This window comes from Lagopus leucura, unplaced genomic scaffold (genome assembly GCF_019238085.1).
Source record: "Lagopus leucura isolate 7727_CA_CO unplaced genomic scaffold, USGS_WTPT01 Super-Scaffold_100157, whole genome shotgun sequence".
Taxonomy (NCBI): Eukaryota; Metazoa; Chordata; class Aves; order Galliformes; family Phasianidae; genus Lagopus; species Lagopus leucura.
The window spans coordinates 37,645,913-37,659,562 of record NW_024962334.1 but is presented as its reverse complement, the minus strand read 5'-3'; the positions used below and the strand labels follow the sequence as shown (position 1 = coordinate 37,659,562).

At 38.0% G+C, this 13,650-nt stretch overlaps 1 protein-coding gene across 15 annotated transcripts in view; it reads left to right on the top strand.

Annotated features, from left to right (window-relative positions):
* PARD3 (par-3 family cell polarity regulator) overlaps positions 1–13,650 on the top strand; it is a 425,937-nt gene that overhangs the window by 284,985 nt on the left and 127,302 nt on the right. The gene's annotated exons all lie outside the window — the stretch shown is intronic.

The window sequence follows — 13,650 nt, the reverse complement described above, 5'->3', positions numbered from 1 at the left end:
CCTTCCCTTTCCCTTTCCCTTTCCCTTTCCCTTTCCCTTTCCCTTTCCCTTTGCTTTTCTTTTCTTCTTTTCTTTCTTTCTTTTCTTTTCCTTTCTTTTCCTTTCTTTTCCCTCCCCTCCCCTTCCCTCTTTTTTTTTTTTTTCTTCACAGTCTGTGTTGTTTTAATCCTGTACCCTAAGCTTACATGCTACAAAATGAGTGGATTTTTTTATTTAGCTATTAAGACTATTTTATATCATGGAGGTAAGATGGGAAAGAGATGAATCAGGTTGAGATTGAAAAACAGCAGGCTCATCTTGAGGAAATCAGGATCTAAATAAGACTGTGTGCTCTGAGAACCCACAGTCTGGAGAAAGGTCAGTGAAAGACCTGCTTTTTTACCAAGTACTGTGCTTTTTAAAGTAGTCTTCTCTCCAGCAGACATAAGTGATCTGAAAGGAGCAGACTGCTGAGGGACACCCTGCTGATCTGGGTAAATGGTGAAACATGACAAACACCTTTGATCACTTCTGGGAAGGGGTGAGAGAGTAAGAAAATCAGTCTTTCTTTTAGCTAGCTAGTGTAAATAAATGCATTTTCAAGAAAAGAGAGATTATATTGAGGCAGTGTTTGTTTTCTTTCATATATGCAGTGTTTCATTATTTAATTTAAAGTGAGATACCAGAATTATTTTGAAGATTTATTAACAGTGATTCTTCTCTCAAAGCATTTAAGCAGAGCTTCCATTAACATAAAACTTGTTATCATCTTTATCGTGCAATTGAACTTTGGCTGTTACTGCTAAGCTCTTTGAGAGTTGTTCTGACTGTGAATGGCAGCACAAAATTAGTTAACTTAGGATCAAAAAAACTGGAAAATAATAGAAAATTTATTTGGAAAACATGGAGTCATATCAGGTTGTTAGGCAGCCCATGCAACAGCATACGAGAAGGGTTATAAAAGATGGCTTCACACATCAAAAGGAGGAGAGTAACTCGCTGCATCAAATGGAAGTCCTACACGAATACCTTCATTTTCTTGGTGTTTGCCTGACTAAGTCAAAACCTGGAGTAGAGTTGCATCACACTGCTGGGGTGGAGGAGAAGATTAGACATACAAAATGCCATTGATTCTTTTCTGCACTTTGCCATTTTTCTGTAGATTTGTTTTGGGATAGTTCGTCTCTGGTGTAAATGGCTATCTCAATAGGAATAAACAGGCAAAACAGCAGCAAATCATCCATGACAAATTTGGTTGTGAGTAAATAGCTTATGGATAACTTGACTGCTGCCTGGTGAGCTCAAGTTCAGCTAGAAAGTATTACACAGCATCAAGAAAGCAGGGCAACTCCTACTTAATGTTTCTGATGCCCAGTGGACCTGTGAGACAGCTGCCACACCGTGCAAGCTTTGGTACACAGGCAAAGAATGAACCTGGGGAGAGTGCCCTCCAAACAAAGGAGCCTTTATTTGTTGGGGAACCAGGCAGTCCAGGGCTGATTTACTGCTTCATGCCTTCTGGCATTACAGCCTCCATGTGTTCCAGAACAGCTTTGAAAGCTCTAGATGGAAATGAATCCAAAAGTGGCAATTAATACCAGAAGCAACATTGTCTGTATGTTCAGTACAGTAGTCCTGAGATCTTTAATCTGAAAACTATAATTTTGCTGATAAGAAGGCCTGATGCTGGCTTCGTTGTATGCTCTTCATAACTGCCAGTGTTTGAGTTATTTTTCCCTCAATACCATTTCTATGTGAACTTTACTTTTTAGTCTCCTCTTAATTAATGTGGGAGCAGTGCTACCTGGATGCAGTTCTGACTCCTCCTGGATCGTTAAATTAGCTTGCACCTTGTCAGCCCACCCAAAAGAGGTGCTTCTGGCAAACAGGAAAATGCTGATTGAAGGAATTAAGCATTATGCCTCATTTCCACTTTGTGCTCAGATTTGCTTTGCTGACAGGCTTCTCAATAATGTTTGAGAGAGAGACTTTATTATGTCTGTAAGATAAACTACTACTTCTGCCTATATCATGCTTTGTTTTTCTGTTTATCTGACATATAGATATCAAGTAATCAGAAGATGTGGTGCAATAAAAAAGAATGATGACAGTAACATTCGAAATTCAAGCCATGATCAAAGCATAATTGGATGTTTTGGTTCTTTGCAACGTTGTGATTTCTTTGTAGTTCTTTTTCTTCTTTTTCTTTCTTCCTTTCCAGTGCTCTTATTGTAAGATAATCTTTCTTCATTGAGTTGTAAGGGCAAGAACACTTGCGGGGTGAAATTGCTGTTAACTGACACACCAATGTCTGTATTTAGCCAAGGGGCTTTTTACTGCCTATATGCAAACTGACAGCTTCTAAAGTGAAGTCTGTGTAATATCTGAAAGCAAGCTACTTGCCTTCAGTTAAAATCTTAGGATTTGGTACTGGGATCTTCATTAAATTGCACTATGAGATGGAAATTTCCACAAGGGGACCCAAGGTTACATTTATCCTTCAGCATCCAGTCATCATTTCCAAGATCTCCTGATGATCAAGATAGCAGGTTAAAATCATAAATAAACCTTTTAAGTACTTGCATTGTTTTATGGCTTTCATCAACCAGAGTAGAGAAGCTTGATGAAACCACGAGGGAGAACTGTAAGGTGCAGTTCTGTGAGACACCAAACTTCCCTCACTTCCAAAGGACCTTCACTCACACTGGGCTGTGGAAAGTCTGATATTTCACCCTTCTCTCTGTGAAATAAATCTGAGTATGTGCACATTTCTTTTTTCACAGTGACATTTCAGAGCAGAAGAGAATAATATTTATAAATTTGACATTTGACTTAATGTCCCTCTTTCTGCTCACAGATAAATATAGACTGTAAATAAAGCCAGAGAAGTGTTGAACGGAAATGTTGATCTGACACACCAGCCTTGGTGCTGCTTTGAGCTGCTGCAGATCTTATACCAGAACATATCTTTGTTACCCAAGCAGTTACATCATTGCCCTGACTTTCTTATCCATGCAGTAGGATTATGTGTTATGTCCTCTGGCTTTAATGGTGTAGCACGGAGAGACTGTGCAGTTCTATCTTCTCCACTGCTGACATTTAAGGGCCGTCTGGATGGCCACGACAGCTTAGCAAATAGTTTTTGGGAAGCTGATAAAAAGTTCTGCTAGTTTTTGCTTCTTTACTAGGAAGGCTTGAATGGATGCATGTTTTGATATCAGAAGATTGCAAAAATCTTTATTCTCCACAAAGTGCAATCTAAAATATATATTTACTCACTTCTGAGTCTCTGCTTATTTCTGTAGAGATTCTGTTTCTTGATGAAGTGAACCTGACAAGAACAATCCGTTGATAAAAAGGTCTTTGTAGTGGTGCATTAGGCAAGACGCTTTATGGTTTCAAGCAGTGCACCTATAATTAGTGCTGGTAGGGATGCATTAATTTGATGGGCTTCTCTGTTGTGCGATTCTTTGACATTCCTTTCCCGTGAGAGAAAATTGTGTGTGCTATTTTCTTTTTCTCTTCTCCTGTCAGGTACAGCATGTTTTCACTTATGAAAGTGGGGACCCTTGGGATACAAGACAGGATAAAGTTTTTAGCTGTGTCATTAAGACCAATGAAGTAATGGGTCACAAATGAAAGAATTGTAGCTCCAAATCTTTAACCAGCATCCACCTGTAATTTTCTCTGTAACTGACCCAAGCCAAGATTTTGTAATACAGTAGCATCACTGTAATTATGTCACTGTTTATTGGAATTTATTTCATCTGCGAGGAAGCATACAATCATGGTCTTACTGGGGAGTCTATATGGGAGAACTCTCACTGGAGAGTTTTATAAAAAATTATGTCTGGCAAGTGGTCAATCTCAGGAAAGGAGGTATCTGAAGAACAGCATAGTTAGAAGAAGCTGATCTACTAAGATGTTGAGAAAAAAGAGGAAAGAAAAACAACTTTGGGTTTCCAAAAGGAAGAAGAGGAATATTAGCCCATCAAATCTTGATGAAAAAATACTGGAGGGACAATCACAATGACAAATAGATCTGAAACAAATTGACATCTATACAATGGGATAAAAATGAGTTTGCAAAAACAAAAGTTATGCTTTAGTTTTTTGGCGAGCTGCTGAGGACAATGAAAGATGCTGTGGGGAATATACTTTTGTATCTTAATACTGGGTTTAAGCAAGAAAATATTTACATTGGTTTTGGAGGTTGCTTATGAAATGGGTGTCAGGTACTTTGAAACAACTGTGGTTAAGTAGTTATAAGAAGTGGATACCTTTCTCCTGTGGATTAATACCTCAATCTCACATAAACATAGCTTTTCAGTGGGGAAGGAAAGCAATGGATGTTGAAATTTGTGGAACAAGACACTGTGCTAAAAAGTAAATATATGCATAGGTGTTCTTAGTACTGGAGACTGTGTATTTCAAGATCTGTTCTGTCATATTGATGGAAATGTAAATCTATGATATGTGGTGACTAATCTTCAATTCCTCTCTTGATTTTGCAGCATACAGGTAAGTAAATCAATGCACTGGTAAGCCAATGCAAAAGTAATATTCTCAGATTACCACTGAAACCTAATTCTAAATTACTAAATTAATTTAAAAGTGATTACTGGGAGCCTAGTATTTTTTTTTCCTAATTCTGTGAGAACAAATAGATAACTTAGTTTCCATCCTTGTTTCGCTGAAAGCAGGTATACTGTTGTCTTTTCTTCTCCTTCTTTTCCACACAACTACTTCCAAGGTACAATGAACATGTACCAATTCATAATACTAATGTTTGTAGCTTTGAATTATACCTTTCAATCATGTTAGCCATCTGAGACTTCTGGCTGAACATATGGGAGAATAACCTACAAGGATTACTGTTGTGTTTATATGACTTCCTTGTACTGTCTACTCAAGTTTCTCATCATCAGTAATGTCTGTAAAAAAATAAAAAGCAAATTGAGAGGGTTTGTTTTGGTTTAAACTGGCAGGTGGCTCAGCTCCATAAAGTCGTTTGCTCACTCCCCCTTTCTCAGTGGAATGTAGAACTCATGAGTTGAGATAAAACTATTTACTAAGATAGAGAAAAGGAAAAGGGCAATCCTTATTAATATATATACATATATATACATACATCTATATATGTATATGTACATAGATATGACTGTGTATAGCAAGTAACGCAAAAGCAATTGCTTACCACCCTCTGACTAGCCCCCAGTAAGCAGAAGAGACAAGACAAACTCCCCCTCCCTTCAAAGCTGCTTCCACATGTTGTCATGTGATATGGAATACCCCTTTGGCCAATTTAAGTCAATTGTCCTAATTCTGTTCCCTCTCAGCTCCTTGGGCTCTTTGCTGAAAATGGCCTTGGCTCTGTACTTTGCTGCTTAGCAGCAGCTATAAACATTGGTGTGTTATCAGCGTTGTTTTTCTCCCAGAACCAAAACATGGCATCTTACCAGACATTTTGAAGAAAACAATTCCATCCTAGCTGAAACTAGAATAAGTTTATAACACTTATTTAGTAATTACCTTATTTTTCTTTTATTTAATAACAGCCTTCAGACTTCTAAGCAGGCTCATGACAAGAAGGTGTCTGAGTTGTGTAAAATACTATTGAATTATACCCCAATCAACAGGACTAGAAAATACTTTGAACTCAATAAAATAAAACTTGTGGACTAATTTTCATCATTCAGTAGCTTAAATAGCAACAATAATAGTATTTTCCTTGGAAGTGTGACTAACAGACTTCATACTGGTGAATAACACCTTCTGATAAATGAATTTGACTGAAAACAAGGGAATGAGTTTCAGAAGTTAGAGTTCTTTGGTTTTTTTAGTGCTCTGCCCATGTCACTAAATAGAATAAATTTTCAGTCTTAGAACATGAAGTAAGAGGTTATTGTTTAAACACCGGTCTGTTGTATCATTGCAAACTTCAAAGATCATTGCTTGCACACTGAATCACACCTGGCTTTGCTAACAGTCATCTGAGATCATTCTAGGTACTTCATAAAAAAAAATTGAGGTGGCTCAGGTAAATGGAATCTGGGGCCATTTGTGCTGTTCTTTACCTGTTTGTTACTGCTCTTTGTGCCAGCTGACAGACCCTTCATTAAATCCACATCTGCTTCTCCTCTTCTACCAGCTAGGAAATGTGTGTGTGACAAACTACAATCATAGACACAAGGTATGTGCTCGCTTTTCAGTTTTGAAAGGAGGAGCGTAATCCTTGTCCTGACTGCAAGTTGGATGCTGTTAATGACACTTTTGTTTGCTTTGCTGCTCTCAGCTAATTCTTCATGATCTATTCTCAAAGTTTCAGCCAGCTCCTGGGATGTGGAGTCAGAAGAGCTTTTCAAATGGAATCAGCCATGCAACAAATTGTCATCTTTGATGCAGACAATTACCCAGGACTCTTGTAAATGTCTTTCAAAGTATTTTCATATTCTTTGCTTCCTTCTTTCCAAGTAGAAGTAAATAAGGGATGGAAAGAGAGAAGCTTGATTGAAAATAGTTTTTCTTTTTAGAAGGACAAATGATACTCCTTTATTCCTCTCCACATTTTTTTTCCTGTTTTCTTCTTCTTGGTGTAATCAGACATTTTGAGGAGATATGTGTTTCATTGCCTTCATCCCCAAATATCCCATGGTACAGATGTTTATGACTAAAATGTAATTGGGGCACTGGGCAGTGGAATGGCAAATTCTTATTTCTAATCCAAACAACCTTGCGTAATCTGTCAGGGATTTGAGGAATGCAGCTTCATTAAGTGGTTAGTAAGCTGTGACTTTTACATGAAACACAGAGAACAGTGGTATGCAATTGTGAGAGAGAGAGATCTGAAATGAGAGATTAACGTAATCATATATGGCTTTCTAGTTTGTCATTCTGATAAAAAGCAGTGCTTTGTAGTATGTACTCATAATGCTAGATTTTTCCATAGTAAGTCTTGAACTTGTATATCTGATGGGAGCATGTTGTGTGTTTTTTAATTTGAATAGAATCAGAGCTTTTGTTTCGAGCATCCTGAATTAAGTGCCAGGATGACCTGATACTAGAGACAAGTTCATAGTAGCTGCTAACATATTCTCCCAGTATTCTTCCTTTTCTTGTCAGTGAGTTTAAATAGAGAACCTTTGACATCTACAGCACCATATCTGACTGCAAAGCAAGTGAGGGAGTCACGCGGTGTGACAGCTGAGCCCTCCAAGATCCTTCCTGGCGTTCTGCAGCATTTCTCTTCCAGACCTGGAGTATGAATATAGAAAGCAAGTGTCAAGGATGACACCTACTTTATAATCTCTGTAAAGCAAGCCTTTTCGTAGAAGAATTTGTTGACAGTTCAGAGATTCAAAGTCATTTTCAGTTTTAGCTTGTATAGAAATAGAATTTCTCCTCCACCTGATGTGATAATTGAAGACTACTAACTAGTCAGCATGTTAGTCCCTAACAAAGTATGGTAAATAAATACTGTCTGGGGACATGAAGGATGTGTTAGATGAAAGCCTTTATTAACAGTATTTGTTTCCTTATTTGTTGGAAATGTTCTTGGAGGTTTTAAATTGCTATTGATAGTACTTTATATTGATAAGGGTTACAGATGATTTGTCTGCAGACTGTTTTTAAAACTGAGGTTTTTTTTTTTTTAAATCTTTCTTAAAAACAGGAATAGGAAAGCTGTCTCAGAAGGAAAGTAGTGCGACTTAACGTACTTTTGTAGCACAAGTTGTCTCAGGCTATTATGTGATAGTCACTTGAAGTACATAAGTAGGCAGCTGCAGGAGAGCTGATCCTTCTCTAAAATATGAAGCACTCACTGCTGTGTCTCACTTCTTGTGAGTAAGGTGGATTCATGGTGTATGTGAATGGTGGTGCCTCCTAAGGTTTCCATGTGTCTTACCGTTGTGCAGAGAAGTAATCATTAGAGACGGTGTTGTAAAACATTTCAGTGAGAATGGCAGGATAGCTATAAGCCAGTATGATTTATAGAATGAAACATACTGGAATAGAAATAGTCTGTGAGACCATACATTTCTCTGAGTGCAGTAAGAAAACAGTGGGCATCAGGCATTCAGAGGGCTTATTTAGGCTTTTAAGTTGTTTCATAGAGAAATAAGAGGAACAAAACTTTTGTAAAATGACAAAGAGAAAAGCAGATATTAGAAACACAATGCCCCTGAGATGTGCAAGTAGTATTTCCCTCACTTTGAGTCCTTTTATCAGTTCTTCTGAAGGAAAAAATAGAAAAATGAGGGAAAAACAAAGGGGACTGTATTAAGAGGAACTGAACAGGCTTTGAAATAAAGCACTGATGGAGCAGTTTGGGCAGGAAGGGATCTCTGTTTGCTTCAGCCCTGCTCACAGCAGTCCAGCATCCACGTTTCATCAGCTTACTCAGTCTCACGCCCAGCTGAGCTGCAAATATCTCCTAGGATGGAGATTTGACAGTCTCTCTCAGCAGCCTGTTCCAGTGCTTAACCACTCTCCAAGTGAAAAGTATTTGTCCTTGGTTAGAGGAGGTAGGAACAAGACTCACTGAATAATCAGATACAAAAAATCTGAATCAATTAACATCTACTTCCCATGAAGCACAAATGTTAATCCAAAATAAATTTTTCATCTAAAAAGTTTAAATTTTAAAGGATTTTTTGTGATGCATGATTACCCGAGGAACTTACTGGCTCTGCATTTTCTTTAAAGAATGCAGTAAATCATGTGGCTAAGCGTATGTTTGTAACTGTGAGCCGACCACTGTATCTTGGGTGTTAGGAAAGAATTTACTTGTAAACAGGTCATATTCACTGAGCTTCCATGCATCTTACGCTGGCTCATCTTGGACTGGCAAGTTCTAGGACACCAAGCGTGACAGGCTAATACGATACCCGATAGTGCCTGATATGATCCACTGAACTAGAAAAGATGATTATTTTCTTTGAAACTGAGGAAGAAATTCTACAGAAATCTTCCTTGCTGTTATTTCTTGCTATGCTGGAAACTAAATTAAAATCATAATTCTGTTGCATTTATGCTGATATTTTTTGCTTTTATCTCAACGTACAGATACCAAGTAAAACCCTGAGCATTTGTAGTCCATTCAGTCACAGAGAAGGTGGTTTATATTACTTTTGGAGGAGGAGATGTTTTTTAATTCTGTTTGTGTTCAGCACTTTCTGTAGAGTTTTGCATAAGAACATAAGAATGCAACCATATCAAGTTGAATAATCCCTGGTAAGACCCTGCTCTCCAATACTTGGTCTCCAGTGATGGTCAGTAGCAAACAAGGGTGGAGAGCCAGAACAAGGTAACTGTATGCCAGTTCTGCTCACATCTGTCTTCTGGGCTTTCAGTGATTAGCAGCTGAAGGATTTTTTGAGACAAGACACAGGTATCCTTGCATTTGATTACAAAATAGGGTGTGTGTATTCCATTCTTTGCAATTTATCCTGTAACAGTATTTGTTATATGGTTACCTGATTCCCAAGTGCTAAAAATATCTGTTGTATCATAGGCATAATCTTCTTTTGAAGATCACGTAGAACAACTTTTGTATCAAGAAACTTTTAAATGATGAGAGCAAGAACTTGATTGCAATGCACTGCAGTAGATCTGACTCATGATATGTCATTGTTTTATGGCTTTCAGGTAGGCATGTTTGCAAAGTATACCAGTAAGCCTTTTTGATGTGCAATAACATTTCAGTAGTTAATGTAGTGCATATTAACTTTTACTGCTTCTGTGCAGGCTTACAATAAGCAAGAGGGTAAGAAAAGGCTATAGTTGTTTATAAAATAGACCCTGCAGAGATAGATTCATTTTTATGGTGTATGTTTGGGCTAGCTTATGATGTGACTAGCGGTAAATCTTGAAGTGTTTGCTTTAGCAGAAGATAAATTCATAGTCTCTACAAATTCTCTATTTTTAATGCCAGTCTTGTAGCTCCTACTCATAAAAGGAAGAAGAATATAGTATATTTTCTTGGAGCTACTTAATGGTCTTAATGATTTGCAATAAATACAATTGCATTGCACTGATATGTCTGTTTTAAAGGATTTAAATTACATGTTGAAAATATGTTAGTAATGCTGTACTGGTAGGAAAATTGTTAGAAATATTTAGTTTAGCAGATGTATGAACTGTATAGATCCAGTCTTGTTAGAGAAATACAAACAGTGGCTGAAGTCATTTAAACTTCAAGGAAGAACTGTTTCTCATTGTAAAAATGGGATAGTACCTAGTCCATGATAGAGTTTTCAGGAGCTTTGATGCCCTGTGGTGTTTCCTGCAGTGAGAAATACAAAATATTTATATGCTGAAAGCATACGCTGCACATGGCTTCTAGACACTGATATTGAGTTTAGTTCACAAGGTGACTGTGATTTTGGACAATTGCAAGTATTTGTAGATTTCATTTCTTTCAGTTACAGGTAGTGCATAGTGGGAAAACTGAAAACTAATCAGAAACAAAGTTTATGGATTAGCTCTACAGAATTCTGCAAAAAAAAAAAAAAGAAAGAAAGAAAAAAGGATTTAGTAGCAAAAAATGCATCTAAAATCTTAGTTGTATCATCATTTTTAAGTACCACAGTGATGAATGTGATACAAGTGCTTCTAACATATTCAATGCCAGGTGTGGCAGCAGTATTTGCAATGCAAACTGAATTGCTATTACACATTTCAACAGCAGCATACCACAAATAAATCTCAAATATTTCACAATATTATTTTAGATGCTATCTTTGTCTTTAACCTGTAGCACTAAAATCCTGAAACTCAGAACACAACATGCTTCTACAAGCATCAGTTTCATGTGCAGTGTAACAGACAAAGCGTGTGTTTCCTCTGATCTTGCTGAGCAGGTGATGATACCAACATTACTATCATCAGTAGCTACTGGGATTCTGATAGCATCTGTGGAACCTGAAATACTTCACTAATTCTTTTTTTAGCCTATAATGAAAAAATGTTGTGTTTTTTTGTTGTTCATTTTGTATTCTGAAGAAACATGAAAATGGCAGTAATGATTGGTGAGTGCCATGTGCAGCACTGAGCACAAGCAGAGCTGATCTCATCTCAGGAAGAACATCTCAGGAGGTGAATATCTTTGATGTCAGGACTGAGTTTATTTTAAATATAATCCGTCTCATTTTCTAAACAAACATATGCCCAGTCACTCATTTCTTATAGTGCCTGAACTTGTACAAATGAGAACAAAAACACCAGTGTGCATGGGGCTGGTGCCAGGCTTAGATCTTCTGTGCTAGGAGCTTATTTACACAGAATCTGGAACCAGAAATCAAACCTCACCACCACACGTCTCTGCAAGTCCTTTGTGCACGTTTTCCATCTGAAATAAACCTTTGCTCCCAGACTGGTCTTGAAATAATCAACAATTGAAATTGCAACTGATAGAGTTATTTCAAGCACAGTACCATGAAGACAGCCCTGCTCTGGCTGCTGGCAGCCCTAGGGTGCGAGTTGTCCCTGGGAGGCAGCTCTGGGCCAGCCCTGTGCCAGCTGCTGTGGGGACTCGCTGCCACACTGCCTCCCCGGCAAGGATCCACTCATGCTGTGCTGCCTAAGCCCCAGAGATGTTTTGTTCCACCAGTGCTGCTGCTATGCAAAGTCTCTCTCTTCATTTTCTACCCAGAAGATACAGCGTGTATAAACTAAATTTTCATGCTGCGGGGCAGAATAGCAGTGGATAGAATAGGCAGAAGGATTTAAGCCAGCAGTGGCATGCTAATGCTTGCTCAAAAGAGGCCTGGCTCCAGTGTGCTGCTGTGGCTTAGTCCTCCCTTCCTAACAAACTTCCAAAATAGCATAGCTGTTGTTTTTTGTCCTTTGTTTTTATGACTATTCATGGGCATTCAGTGCAACTTAATCAAGTTATATTCTAGAGCACTTGCATAAGTGTCCTGCTGGCATTGCTTTTTAATAAGTTGTAAGTAATTTTTTCTTTTTCGTCTCTGAAGAGACTTAAATGACACTGCAGGAAACCCTCAACTGTAGCCTACAGCCACCTGTGCTCTGGTACTGCAGCTCAGCAAGGGGAATTGCCTTTCTCTGCCATAGGCATCCTTGGGGAAGACAACGGCAGCTGTGGGCTCACCTAGGCTTTGGGGATATTGTGCTTAGACATGTCCCACAGATCCTACTGCATTGCTTATTCTCTGCTGGAAAACGTTTCTGCCTTTCCTATCTCCTATAAAACATAAACGTGTGAATGGGACTGAAGATCGACATCCTATATTGCTTAATTTACCCTACAGAGGTTATTTTCCATGAGATTCCTATCAACCACGGTTTTCAGTAATTGACAGAAAAAGTGCTGACTGACATATTAACATTTCTAGATAATGAGATCTGTAGGGAAGTTTTAATCTTTGGAAGGTTCCGGATGAACTGTCAGTAGTTTGATTAACTTTTTGTGTATCTACGTTAACCTTTGCTGATTTTATACAGTGTAATTGCAAGGCTGCACAACTCAGTTGTTGGAATAGCGTTCTGCCATTTCCTGGTCTAGATAGCCAGTATACTGCACTTGTGTCTTCATTTCTCTGCCTTTTGCACATGCACATCTATAGCAATTTGCTTTTTGCAGTTGACTTTTACATAAGGCATGCCACGCTCATGTATATGCAAGCAAGGGTTCCAGTTGCAAAATGGAGTAATGAAGACTTTTCATGTTGCTGAGGGTTTGTTTTTAGTTTGGCTTTTTAGTTAGTTAGTTTGTTTGTTTGTTTGTTTTTTTCCTTTTCAGCCAGAAAACAGTCGAGGCACATTTCCCTTGCAACTTTTCCTTTTTCTGTTGCCTTCTCTTGAGTGGCAGTGAAATGGATGGGTTTTTGTGCTTCATTAGCATTTCTTACAAGGTCTGTCTTCAGACCAGTACCCATTTTCTAAATTGTACTTCTGTAAGGGTTGAAAAAAATCATGGTAACCAGATGCAGTATTTGTCTCTGGCCTGGCAAAGTGTTAGATTTAACAAAAGAAGCTAATAGAAATGTTCAAATTGACCCTTCTCATCATTTGGACTTCTTGGAGCTCAATCAATCTCTCATTATTATCAGAGTTATTCACGCAGAGGCAGAAGTGCTAGTATTTCTCATAATCAGCCCTTGAGCCAGATGTAATTTGCAATTTTGCAGCATTGTATTTTGAAACAATAATGCATTAAAATGAACAGAGTAGGAATTAGAAGTATAGTTGTCACAAGAAAGGACTGAAGGGTGGCCATGATTTAAACACTCTCTCAGCATTCCTAGTGGACACTGGTAATTGGAAAAACGCAATGCAGTATTATTAATACCTAACTAGCTCCACAATTTTTGATGTATTCTGTGAAGTGCATCAGATACTTTCGTCAGTGACCATAGTGAACATTTTGTGTGTGAAATCTAATCTCTTAGGAAGGAACTTTGTAGTCAGTAACTACTCTCATTTTTGAATTTTTGAATGGAGTTTTTATCACAAAAGCAAACTTTAAAATAACCAACTTCCCTTAAAATCCCATGTCTTGCTTCTGTGGGTGCTGCCACTAATGATTGTTTGCATGGTTGTGTCTAAACAGAGGTTGTTTCTTTCATTCTTCATCCCTTCCGGGATGCCACAACCCACATTTTAACAGGTTTTGGCTCACTACTAAGGAAATGAGTTACTTGTAGT